This window comes from Bactrocera oleae, chromosome 2 (genome assembly GCF_042242935.1).
Source record: "Bactrocera oleae isolate idBacOlea1 chromosome 2, idBacOlea1, whole genome shotgun sequence".
In the NCBI taxonomy this organism is placed as follows: domain Eukaryota; kingdom Metazoa; phylum Arthropoda; class Insecta; order Diptera; family Tephritidae; genus Bactrocera; species Bactrocera oleae.
Genome location: NC_091536.1, coordinates 50,171,127 through 50,184,783, shown reverse-complemented (window position 1 = coordinate 50,184,783; position 13,657 = coordinate 50,171,127). Strand labels below are relative to the sequence as shown.

Genomic DNA, 13,657 nt, shown 5'->3' with positions numbered 1-13,657 from the left:
AATATAGAAATATAAAAAGAATGTTATGTACCAAATTTGAAATCAGTTAAAAAGATCCCAAGATATGGGGTTTCACCTAAAAGTGGGCGGTGTCACGCCCACGCGTTTTCTATAAAGTCATCTCATACCATCCCTGAGATGAAATTTAATGTCTCTGGCGTGTTTAGTGCTTGATTTATAGTTTTTAACAGTACCGTTACATGGGGAGTTGGCGGGGTTGTCACCCGATTTCACCCATTTTCACACCGTAGGTAGAAATGCTAAAAATATTTGCTTCCAGTGAATTTGGTTATTATAGCTTTAGTAGTTTAGGAGATATGCACATTAAACCTATTAGGGGCGCGACCACGCCCACTTAAAAAAAATTTTAACTGCAGATGCCCCTCCCTAATGTGATCTCATGTACCAAATAACAGTCTTATATCTTATTGCGGAGCTTAGTTATGACAATTTATTTGTTTTTGATTAATGGCGTTTTGTGGGCGTGGCATTGGTCCGATTACGCCCATCTGCAAAACCAACCGTCTTACTGTACTAAGAAACATGTGTACCAAGTTTCATAAAGATATCTCAATTTTTACTCAAGTTACAGCTTGCACGGACGGACGGACGGACAGACGAACGAACGGACAGACAGTCACCCGGATTTCAACTCGTCTCTTCGTCCCTTCGATTAGTTTTAGGTGATACAAACAACCGTTAGGTGAACAAAACTATTATACTCTGTAGCAACATGTTGCGAGATTATAAAAAAGTTAACAACAATCCCAAACCAAACAGAAATGGTCGATCAATATGCCGACCCACGCGTGCCACATCACGTGGCACAATTGCCCATATTCAATTATATGCCACAAACATATACTAAATCTAATCTTTTTATGTAGATTAATATGGATGTGGAAATGCCAACAACCCCAACGCCAACCATTCGATCGGCTATCAACGTGCCACGCACTGGGCCGATTCCAACGCCCCGATCCACCGCTGCAACAACTGTCACAGCTGGCGCGCAAAACACAGCCCAACCACCGCCAGCGTCGCCATTGGTGCCACCGGAGTCGCACCGCACCCGATGTCCGCTGTGTCGCCGCTCACACCGGCTACAGCACTGTAGCATCTTCAAATCAATGCAGGCGCATGGACACTGCCTCAATTGTCTAAGTCTCACCCATACGATGCAAGAGTGTGACTCGGAGTGTTCGTGTCAATTGTGCGGAAGGCTACATCATACATTCTTTCACCGCACATCCAGGCGCGACGTTCGGCGACCACCCGCACCACGCAGTCGCGGCGCTGTCAGGCGGCCGCCGTCCAGCCACCAGATACAACATCAACGCCCAGCTGCCGCTCCACAGTACCGTCCAAGAAATGTAAGGAACGAAACACCTGCACGGCGCCAACGGCCCTGACCATCATCCCGCCGCCCCACTGGCCTCAGCAGTGTTGTAGCAACGTTGCAACAACTACAGAATTTGCTAGGCTAAACACATCATCCCACACACATTCCACACCAATCCTACCACCACGATGACCCCACACATTAAGACACACTACACACCACACCGAAGGAGGTAAAATGGGGACGACGAGGCTTGTTAAATAAAAGTCCCAATTTAATGGCTGTTAGGTCAGAAGTATGACACTGTGCAAAATCGGATGACCGTGACCATGAATTGAGCTATTCACCTCTGTGAGAGCACTGCTTATGCATATGCACACAAATTTTTACGTTTATATATATATGTTACGGTTTTCTATGATTTGTACATAATTGCATTTTTTATGTTCTCACTTTTCGCTTTGCACTTTGTAAGTAGATACATATATATATACCTACATACAAAAATACATATTTACATACCTACGCCCGCATAAGCATATACGCACATGCTTATATATGTACGTAGGTAATAAGAAAATAGGCACAAGACGGGATGAAAACCTGTGCTAGCATAATATTAAGCACATTATTAATAGAGCATTGGGAGTGTTAAGAATAAAAGAAATTGAATGTAAACTTATATTAAATAAATTCACAACCGTTAATTGGGCTATTATGTGTTCTATATTTAATATTTCTATCAAAGAAAGCCAATAGATTAATGTCTAATTTAAATTAAAATTCGTTTCGTGTAAATACTGGCTCTGCGTTTGTTCAACCACACGAAATTCGCCTACACTATCGCATCGTCTGAAGCAGTGTAGCGGTATCCAACAACCTGAAGCAACGGATCATTCGGAATGTTGTGCCCGGGCAACATTCTGTGTAAGCGCAGATAGCAACTCTTGCCAAATATCATCGTAGTAGCCGCTGTAATCGTATATAGAGATTATACGTGGTTTTCAACATTCGTTTAAGACTTTTTCTGATCAATATTTGTCGAAGTTGCCGACAGTTCGTCAACTCGCCAAAGTCACAGTGAAAGTATACGGGACTTTTTGCAGTACAAATTCATCGGATTGCAGATCTGCTTTTGCTACATCTACAATAACATCGTCATATTTTTTATTGCTCAGGTACTCGAATATTTTATATATTTTATTTTGTACCTTCAAATGCCTTATAACTGTAAAGCCAATATGCCTAACATGGCTGATGAGGAACAATCACCTTCTTCGCAACCTACATAGTATAAAGCAACGAATTGCTTGTGAAGAAGTCGATAGTGATACGAATGTTCTCGAATATCAATTACAAATTGTTGAGTCCTATTTTCAACATATTTGCGACGCTCAGAACAATATTGCAGCTCTTTCTCCATCAGATAAAATCCATCATTTCAACAAAATCTAAAATATTTTCGTTAATCAACCCCAGAAACCGCGTTTCTGAGTTGAACACTAGCATGTTCAACGCAACGACATTTGGAAATACTAGTTATCATAACCGATTGCCGTCGCTCAAATTACCAAAATTTTACGGCAAATATTTGGAATATATACGCTTTTCCGCACCTTTTGCAACATGGTGCACGATGTTCCAACAATGCCAAAGGTGGACAAATTTAATTATCTTTTAAACTGTCTTTTAGGACCAGCCCTTGGCGTAATCGAACCCTTTCAGGTAACCGAAGAAAATTATCCGAAGGCTATACAACGGATCAAAGAATGATACGACAATAACGTATTGATTTTTCAAGACCACATTATATCGCTTTTTAATACTGCAGTTATGAAAAGATCTGACACTATTGCAGCGCTGCGAGGTTCGTTACTCTTGTTGGGCTCAGAAAACGACATAATGAATTCAATGCTAATTAATATCGTCTTAATTTAAATTGATTCTGATGCAAAATCGGCATACAATCAAAACCAAGAGTTTAACTACAATATGCCATCATGTTACGATTGCTACAATTGGTTAAATCGGAACTGTCAGTATTTAGAAACTTGTTCAAACTGGGAAAACTCAAAGGTAACACAGCGAGATTGTAAGCTACTCGGTAAGAAAAACGCAAATACATTCATTAAAGCGATGTCAAATTGTATCATCATATCAGCTAAAATGCGTTTTGATTGGGTGAAGCAAACAGGTGCTTGCATCAATTGCTTACGCAAAGGACACACAGTATCTAAATGCCCAACGAAATCTCATTGCCGTATATGTCATCAATCGCATCACTCTCATCTACATTTCGCCACCGTTGGAGCTACGAATTATCCATTTGTACACAAGTTAGAACCTAAAGAGAAAGACCAAACACCTGTGTCGTTTCCTTCGTCGAATCCATCGCATCATTCACCAACCAATCCATCAGTTTCACTCATCGCATGCACACGTAAAAGAGCGATAATACCAACAGCCCTAATTTACATACAGGACAAATTTGGGGAGATGCAGCCAGCTCGTGCGTTATTGGATTCATGTTCCGAATTAAATTTCATCACCGAAGAAACAGTGAAGCGGTTGCAGCTTAAAAGGTTTTTCTCACATCAGAAAATCTCAGGTATTTCAGATGTTCGTTCTAATTCAAAGTATGCAGTAAATGCGAAAATCAAATCTCGTATTGGAAATTTTACTTGTATATCGCAATTTGCGATAACTAAACAGATCACGCCACAAATACCTAGTAGTTTTATTAACAATTCTAAATGGGATATTGATTTAAACATTCAGCTTGCGGATCCCTACTTCTACAAACTCTAATGAAAAATTCGTCAGAATGGCCTGTAAGCAAGAAGGAAGCTTACATTAAAATCTAGGACATGGAACAATGAAAAATAGTAAACCTCAAGTGTAGCAAAAGCAGCAACGAGGGATGAATGTTATCAACGTCATTATCAACAGCTGGTCATCGTACCACCGATTATTTCGCATAGTTGCATACATTTTTCGAATTGCTGTCAATAAGCAACTTACACCAGCAATGATAATTCAACTAACGGTAGAGGAACTTGAGCAGAATTTGTGGAGAATCATCATAGCTATTCAACAGATCGAATTCGTGGAAGAAATTGAAAGACTTCAAAAACCACAACAAGTTAAATTGTTCATACATATGGGTTATAAATGCCCGCGAAATCGTAAAGAAAATTTATCGAAATTGCGTGCTTTGTTTTCATTATAAACCTAAAATAATGAATCAAATCATAGAGGTTCTACCTGCTAATCGCTTGCGAATGCAACGCCCATTTCTAGTTATATGTCGACTTTTGCGGCCCTTTCAGTACGACCTATGGTCTTCGTGGAAGAGCTCCATACAAAGCGTACATAGCGATATTCCTATGCTTCGCATCTAAAGCCATACATGCAGAATTAGTATCCAATTTGTCTATTAATAACTTTATACTTTGTTTAAAACGTTTTGTATGAAGACGCGGCATACCTCAACGCATTTACTGCGCCAAGGCCACAAATTTCGTCGGTGCTCAAAGCAAATTAAAGGATTTTCATCAACAGTTCTTCAATAAAACGAATAATGATGGCATCACTAATTATAGCAATTTTTTCTATAAAGATTTTTGTGCTCTATACAAACTCCAGCACTCTAAGAAACTTTTTTAACATTGTTGTCTGGTATATCTTATAATAAGTTCAACATGATGGCTGAGAAAATATACCTAACCACTGATTATCACCAAATATTAGAAGAAATATATATATATAGAAATCTATATCTATCACTTTAGGTGATGCAAACAACTCTTTGGTGAACAAAACTATACTCTGTTGCAACATGTTGCGAAGGTATAAAAATGTTGCGAAAGAATTCAACATTGATTACTCGATTATTATTTGGTATCTTGTTAACTTATGTTATTGATCATAGATTTATTTTGTGTCAATACTTTTTTTTCTTCCGAAATGTTAACTTTTATAAAAAGAAACTATTTAACTCAAATATGGTATTTGTGATATAAACTGAACCAAAGGGGTTAGATTTAATATGTGGGGTATATGAGGTTGCTGTTGTACCAGAGGAGCGAAAATCAGTATATTAGGGTTATAAGGTTTAAAAGTCTAGACCAATTTCATTCATATGCAGCGATATACATTATTTTTAAGAAAAACTGTCCATTTAATTTCATTAAATTATCAAATTGACGAAAAAAATTATACCATAAGTAGTACATGTGAGCTGGGACAATCAAAGACCAGAAAATTCCTCCAAACCGTATATTAAAAAATGTTGAATTAGACTTCCATTATTAAATGATATCGTGATTAAATTACAATCAAATTTGGTATCTTCTTTACTTATATTAAAGGCCATTAACTTAATCTCAATTTTATTGCTTGAAGTGAGATATACATAAGTATGAATGTGTTATTAACTCCACCAAAGTGGCTAAATTTTATATTATAAGCTTAGGTGGCAAACGTCAACTAGAGAATCGGAAATCATTATATGAAGGTGTGAGGTTTAGACTTAGTATATACTAATTTCATTCTAATTCAGAGTCAAACCACATAATTTTTAAGAAATCTTTTCCACTTAATTTTGTTAAAATATCACGTTGATCAACCGGAACGGTGTAAAGTCAGGTGGAAAGACGGAAATCATATATATATTGGGGATAGAGAAATATATTAATTTTGACATTGCTCAGCTATACTCGAGAACATATTTTGAAGCAATTTTATATATAAAAAAATATATTAATACTCACTGACCGACATATTCGGCATAAAACTGGTTAGAATAACGAAAAGCATTATAAGTAGTATATGGAATTTGAGGGCAGTATTAACCCGATTTTATTATTTTTTCCAATACCACATACTACTAACATGCCTCTCATTTTCATTGAGATAACTCACATAAGCGGGATAAAGTCACGCAAAAGTTCAAAAATATTTATATTAGATATATGAGGGCTACAAGAACTATTGATCCGATTCAACACATTTTTGAAACAAAGACATACTATTATCGATAATTTCATTTATTTATTCTATTATATGAATTTCAATTATATATCTTACACAATGGCCGATATTTACGGTAAAAAGTCAACTATAGGTACTGGGGTCCACATATTCAGTACCTAGGAGCTTGAACAGTTTTGGTTCGATTTAGAGAATTTTTGGTCACAAGGTGGCATACTTTAAACGTATTATTCGCGCAAAGTTTTACGCTGATATAATCATTGTTGCTTGATTTGCATAGTGGAAAGTGAAAGAATCAAGTGGTATTTAAAATGGTGTCATATGGAAAATAGGCGTGGTTGTAATCCGATTTCGCACATTTTCGCACCATAATATAGAAATATAAAAAGAATGTTATGTACCAAATTTGAAATCGGTTAAAAAGATCCCAAGATATGGGGTTTCACCTAAAAGTGGGCGGTGTCACGCCCACGCGTTTTCTATAAAGTCATCTCATACCATCCCTGAGATGAAATTTAATGTCTCTGGCGTGTTTAGTGCTTGATTTATCGCGCTTTTAGTAGTTTTTAACAGTACCGTTACATGGGGAGTTGGCGGGGTTGTAACCCGATTTCACCCATTTTCACACCGTAGGTAGAAATGCTAAAAATATTTGCTTCCAGTGAATTTGGTTATTATAGCTTTAGTAGTTTAGGAGATATGCACATTAAACCTATTAGGGGCGCGACCACGCCCACTTAAAAAAAATTTTAACTGCAGATGCCCCTCCCTAATGTGATCTCATGTACCAAATAACAGTCTTATATCTTTATCCGGAGCATAGTTATGACAATTTATTTGTTTTTGATTAATGGCGTTTTGTGGGCGTGGCATTGGTCCGATTACGCCCATCTGCAATACCAACCGTCTCACGGTACCAAGAAACATGTGTACCAAGTTTCATAAAGATATCTCAATTTTTACTCAAGTTACAGCTTGCACGGACGGACGGACAGACGGACGAACGGACAGACGGTCACCCGGATTTCAACTCGTCTCTTCGTCCTGATCATTTATATATACATAACCCTATATCTAACTCGATTAGTTTTAGGTGATACAAACAACCGTTAGGTGAACAAAACTATTATACTCTGTAGCAACATGTTGCGAGATTATAAAAAAGTTAACAACAATCCCAAACCAAACAGAAATGGTCGATCAATACGCCGACCCACGCGTGCCACATCACGTGGCACAATTGCCCATATTCAATTATATGCCACAAACATATACTAAATCTAATCTTTTCATATAGATTAATATGGATGTGGAAATGCCAACAACCCCAACGCCAACCATTCGATCGGCTATCAACATGCCACGCACTGGGCCGATTCCAACGCCCCGATCGACCGCTGCAACAACTGTCACAGCTGTCGCGCAAAACACAGCCCAACCACCGCCAGCGTCGCCATTGGTGCCACCGGAGTCGCACCGCACCCGATGTCCGCTGTGTCGCCGCTCACACCGGCTACAGCACTGTAGCATCTTCAAATCAATGCAGGCGCATGGACACTGCCTCAATTGTCTAAGTCTCACCCATACGACGCAAGAGTGTGACTCGGAGTGTTCGTGTCAATTGTGCGGAAGGCTACATCATACATTCCTTCACCGCACCTCCAGGCGCGACGTTCGGCGACCACCCGCACCACGCAGTCGCGGCGCTGTCAGGCGGCCGCCGCTCAGCCACCAGATACAACATCAACGCTCAGCTGCCGCTCCACAGTACCGTCCAAGAAATGTAAGGAACGAAACACCTGCACGGCGCCAACACATGAAGAGCCACTACACACCACACCGAAGGAGGTAAAATGGGGACGACGAGGCTTGTTAAATAAAAGTCCCAATTTAATGGCTGTTAGGTCAGAAGTATGACACTGTGCAAAATCGGATGACCGTGACTATGAATTGAGCTATTCACCTCTGTGAGAGCACTGCTTATGCATATGCACACAAATTGTTACGTTTATATACATATGTTACGGTTTTCTATGATTTGTACATAATTGCATTTTTTATGTTCTCACTTTTCGCTTTGCACTTTGTAAGTAGGTACATATATATATACCTACATACAAAAATACATATTTACATACCTACGCCCGCATAAGCATATACGCACATGCTTATATATGTACGTAGGTAATAAGAAAATAGGCACAAGACGGGATGAAAACCTGTGCTAGCATAATATTACCTACATACAAAAATACATATTTACATACCTACGCCCGCATAAGCATATACGCACATGCTTATATATGTACGTAGGTAATAAGAAAATAGGCACAAGACGGGATGAAAACCTGTGCTAGCATAATATTAAGCACATTATTAATAGAGCATTGGGAGTGTTAAGAATAAAAGAAATTGAATGTAAACTTATATTAAATAAATTCACAACCGTTAATTGGGCTATTATGTGTTCTATATTTAATATTTCTATCAAAGAAAGCCAATAGATTAATGTCTAATTTAAATTAAAATTCGTTTCGTGTAAATACTGGCTCTGCGTTTGTTCAACCACACGAAATTCGCCTACACTATCGCATCGTCTGAAGCAGTGTAGCGGTATCCAACAACCTGAAGCAACGGATCATTCGGAATGTTGTGCCCGGGCAACATTCTGTGTAAGCGCAGATAGCAACTCTTGCCAAATATCATCGTAGTAGCCGCTGTAATCGTATATAGAGATTATACGTGGTTTTCAACATTCGTTTAAGACTTTTTCTGATCAATATTTGTCGAAGTTGCCGACAGTTCGTCAACTCGCCAAAGTCACAGTGAAAGTATACGGGACTTTTTGCAGTACAAATTCATCGGATTGCAGATCTGCTTTTGCTACATCTACAATAACATCGTCATATTTTTTATTGCTCAGGTACTCGAATATTTTATATATTTTATTTTGTACCTTCAAATGCCTTATAACTGTAAAGCCAATATGCCTAACATGGCTGATGAGGAACAATCACCTTCTTCGCAACCTACATAGTATAAAGCAACGAATTGCTTGTGAAGAAGTCGATAGTGATACGAATGTTCTCGAATATCAATTACAAATTGTTGAGTCCTATTTTCAACATATTTGCGACGCTCAGAACAATATTGCAGCTCTTTCTCCATCAGATAAAATCCATCATTTCAACAAAATCTAAAATATTTTCGTTAATCAACCCCAGAAACCGCGTTTCTGAGTTGAACACTAGCATGTTCAACGCAACGACATTTGGAAATACTAGTTATCATAACCGATTGCCGTCGCTCAAATTACCAAAATTTTACGGCAAATATTTGGAATATATACGCTTTTCCGCACCTTTTGCAACATGGTGCACGATGTTCCAACAATGCCAAAGGTGGACAAATTTAATTATCTTTTAAACTGTCTTTTAGGACCAGCCCTTGGCGTAATCGAACCCTTTCAGGTAACCGAAGAAAATTATCCGAAGGCTATACAACGGATCAAAGAATGATACGACAATAACGTATTGATTTTTCAAGACCACATTATATCGCTTTTTAATACTGCAGTTATGAAAAGATCTGACACTATTGCAGCGCTGCGAGGTTCGTTACTCTTGTTGGGCTCAGAAAACGACATAATGAATTCAATGCTAATTAATATCGTCTTAATTTAAATTGATTCTGATGCAAAATCGGCATACAATCAAAACCAAGAGTTTAACTACAATATGCCATCATGTTACGATTGCTACAATTGGTTAAATCGGAACTGTCAGTATTTAGAAACTTGTTCAAACTGGGAAAACTCAAAGGTAACACAGCGAGATTGTAAGCTACTCGGTAAGAAAAACGCAAATACATTCATTAAAGCGATGTCAAATTGTATCATCATATCAGCTAAAATGCGTTTTGATTGGGTGAAGCAAACAGGTGCTTGCATCAATTGCTTACGCAAAGGACACACAGTATCTAAATGCCCAACGAAATCTCATTGCCGTATATGTCATCAATCGCATCACTCTCATCTACATTTCGCCACCGTTGGAGCTACGAATTATCCATTTGTACACAAGTTAGAACCTAAAGAGAAAGACCAAACACCTGTGTCGTTTCCTTCGTCGAATCCATCGCATCATTCACCAACCAATCCATCAGTTTCACTCATCGCATGCACACGTAAAAGAGCGATAATACCAACAGCCCTAATTTACATACAGGACAAATTTGGGGAGATGCAGCCAGCTCGTGCGTTATTGGATTCATGTTCCGAATTAAATTTCATCACCGAAGAAACAGTGAAGCGGTTGCAGCTTAAAAGGTTTTTCTCACATCAGAAAATCTCAGGTATTTCAGATGTTCGTTCTAATTCAAAGTATGCAGTAAATGCGAAAATCAAATCTCGTATTGGAGATTTTACTTGTATATCGCAATTTGCGATAACTAAACAGATCACGCCACAAATACCTAGTAGTTTTATTAACAATTCTAAATGGGATATTGATTTAAACATTCAGCTTGCGGATCCCTACTTCTACAAACTCTAATGAAAAATTCGTCAGAATGGCCTGTAAGCAAGAAGGAAGCTTACATTAAAATCTAGGACATGGAACAATGAAAAATAGTAAACCTCAAGTGTAGCAAAAGCAGCAACGAGGGATGAATGTTATCAACGTCATTATCAACAGCTGGTCATCGTACCACCGATTATTTCGCATAGTTGCATACATTTTTCGAATTGCTGTCAATAAGCAACTTACACCAGCAATGATAATTCAACTAACGGTAGAGGAACTTGAGCAGAATTTGTGGAGAATCATCATAGCTATTCAACAGATCGAATTCGTGGAAGAAATTGAAAGACTTCAAAAACCACAACAAGTTAAATTGTTCATACATATGGGTTATAAATGCCCGCGAAATCGTAAAGAAAATTTATCGAAATTGCGTGCTTTGTTTTCATTATAAACCTAAAATAATGAATCAAATCATAGAGGTTCTACCTGCTAATCGCTTGCGAATGCAACGCCCATTTCTAGTTATATGTCGACTTTTGCGGCCCTTTCAGTACGACCTATGGTCTTCGTGGAAGAGCTCCATACAAAGCGTACATAGCGATATTCCTATGCTTCGCATCTAAAGCCATACATGCAGAATTAGTATCCAATTTGTCTATTAATAACTTTATACTTTGTTTAAAACGTTTTGTATGAAGACGCGGCATACCTCAACGCATTTACTGCGCCAAGGCCACAAATTTCGTCGGTGCTCAAAGCAAATTAAAGGATTTTCATCAACAGTTCTTCAATAAAACGAATAATGATGGCATCACTAATTATAGCAATTTTTTCTATAAAGATTTTTGTGCTCTATACAAACTCCAGCACTCTAAGAAACTTTTTTAGCATTGTTGTCTGGTATATCTTATAATAAGTTCAACATGATGGCTGAGAAAATATACCTAACCACTGATTATCACCAAATATTAGAAGAAATATATATATATAGAAATCTATATCTATCACTTTAGGTGATGCAAACAACTCTTTGGTGAACAAAACTATACTCTGTTGCAACATGTTGCGAAGGTATAAAAATGTTGCGAAAGAATTCAACATTGATTACTCGATTATTATTTGGTATCTTGTTAACTTATGTTATTGATCATAGATTTATTTTGTGTCAATACTTTTTTTTCTTCCGAAATGTTAACTTTTATAAAAAGAAACTATTTAACTCAAATATGGTATTTGTGATATAAACTGAACCAAAGGGGTTAGATTTAATATGTGGGGTATATGAGGTTGCTGTTGTACCAGAGGAGCGAAAATCAGTATATTAGGGTTATAAGGTTTAAAAGTCTAGACCAATTTCATTCATATGCAGCGATATACATTATTTTTAAGAAAAACTGTCCATTTAATTTCATTAAATTATCAAATTGACGAAAAAAATTATACCATAAGTAGTACATGTGAGCTGGGACAATCAAAGACCAGAAAATTCCTCCAAACCGTATATTAAAAAATGTTGAATTAGACTTCCATTATTAAATGATATCGTGATTAAATTACAATCAAATTTGGTATCTTCTTTACTTATATTAAAGGCCATTAACTTAATCTCAATTTTATTGCTTGAAGTGAGATATACATAAGTATGAATGTGTTATTAACTCCACCAAAGTGGCTAAATTTTATATTATAAGCTTAGGTGGCAAACGTCAACTAGAGAATCGGAAATCATTATATGAAGGTGTGAGGTTTAGACTTAGTATATACTAATTTCATTCTAATTCAGAGTCAAACCACATAATTTTTAAGAAATCTTTTCCACTTAATTTTGTTAAAATATCACGTTGATCAACCGGAACGGTGTAAAGTCAGGTGGAAAGACGGAAATCATATATATATTGGGGATAGAGAAATATATTAATTTTGACATTGCTCAGCTATACTCGAGAACATATTTTGAAGCAATTTTATATATAAAAAAATATATTAATACTCACTGACCGACATATTCGGCATAAAACTGGTTAGAATAACGAAAAGCATTATAAGTAGTATATGGAATTTGAGGGCAGTATTAACCCGATTTTATTATTTTTTCCAATACCACATACTACTAACATGCCTCTCATTTTCATTGAGATAACTCACATAAGCGGGATAAAGTCACGCAAAAGTTCAAAAATATTTATATTAGATATATGAGGGCTACAAGAACTATTGATCCGATTCAACACATTTTTGAAACAAAGACATACTATTATCGATAATTTCATTTATTTATTCTATTATATGAATTTCAATTATATATCTTACACAATGGCCGATATTTACGGTAAAAAGTCAACTATAGGTACTGGGGTCCACATATTCAGTACCTAGGAGCTTGAACAGTTTTGGTTCGATTTAGAGAATTTTTGGTCACAAGGTGGCATACTTTAAACGTATTATTCGCGCAAAGTTTTACGCTGATATAATCATTGTTGCTTGATTTGCATAGTGGAAAGTGAAAGAATCAAGTGGTATTTAAAATGGTGTCATATGGAAAATAGGCGTGGTTGTAATCCGATTTCGCACATTTTCGCACCATAATATAGAAATATAAAAAGAATGTTATGTACCAAATTTGAAATCGGTTAAAAAGATCCCAAGATATGGGGTTTCACCTAAAAGTGGGCGGTGTCACGCCCACGCGTTTTCTATAAAGTCATCTCATACCATCCCTGAGATGAAATTTAATGTCTCTGGCGTGTTTAGTGCTTGATTTATCGCGCTTTTAGTAGTTTTTAACAGTACCGTTACATGG

General features: G+C 37.1%; 2 long non-coding RNA genes across 2 annotated transcripts; both read left to right on the top strand.

Annotated features, from left to right (window-relative positions):
- The first annotated feature begins 2,091 nt into the window (after window positions 1–2,091).
- On the top strand, window positions 2,092–4,547 carry LOC138859011 (uncharacterized). Its single transcript, XR_011398047.1, has 2 exons — window positions 2,092–3,446; window positions 3,504–4,547. It is a non-coding gene; the product is annotated as an uncharacterized lncRNA (long non-coding RNA).
- Window positions 4,548–8,828: 4,281 nt separating this feature from the next.
- On the top strand, window positions 8,829–12,082 carry LOC106623875 (uncharacterized). The gene is made up of 2 exons (XR_011398046.1): window positions 8,829–10,183; window positions 10,241–12,082. It is a non-coding gene; the product is annotated as an uncharacterized lncRNA (long non-coding RNA).
- The last annotated feature ends 1,575 nt before the right edge of the window (window positions 12,083–13,657 follow it).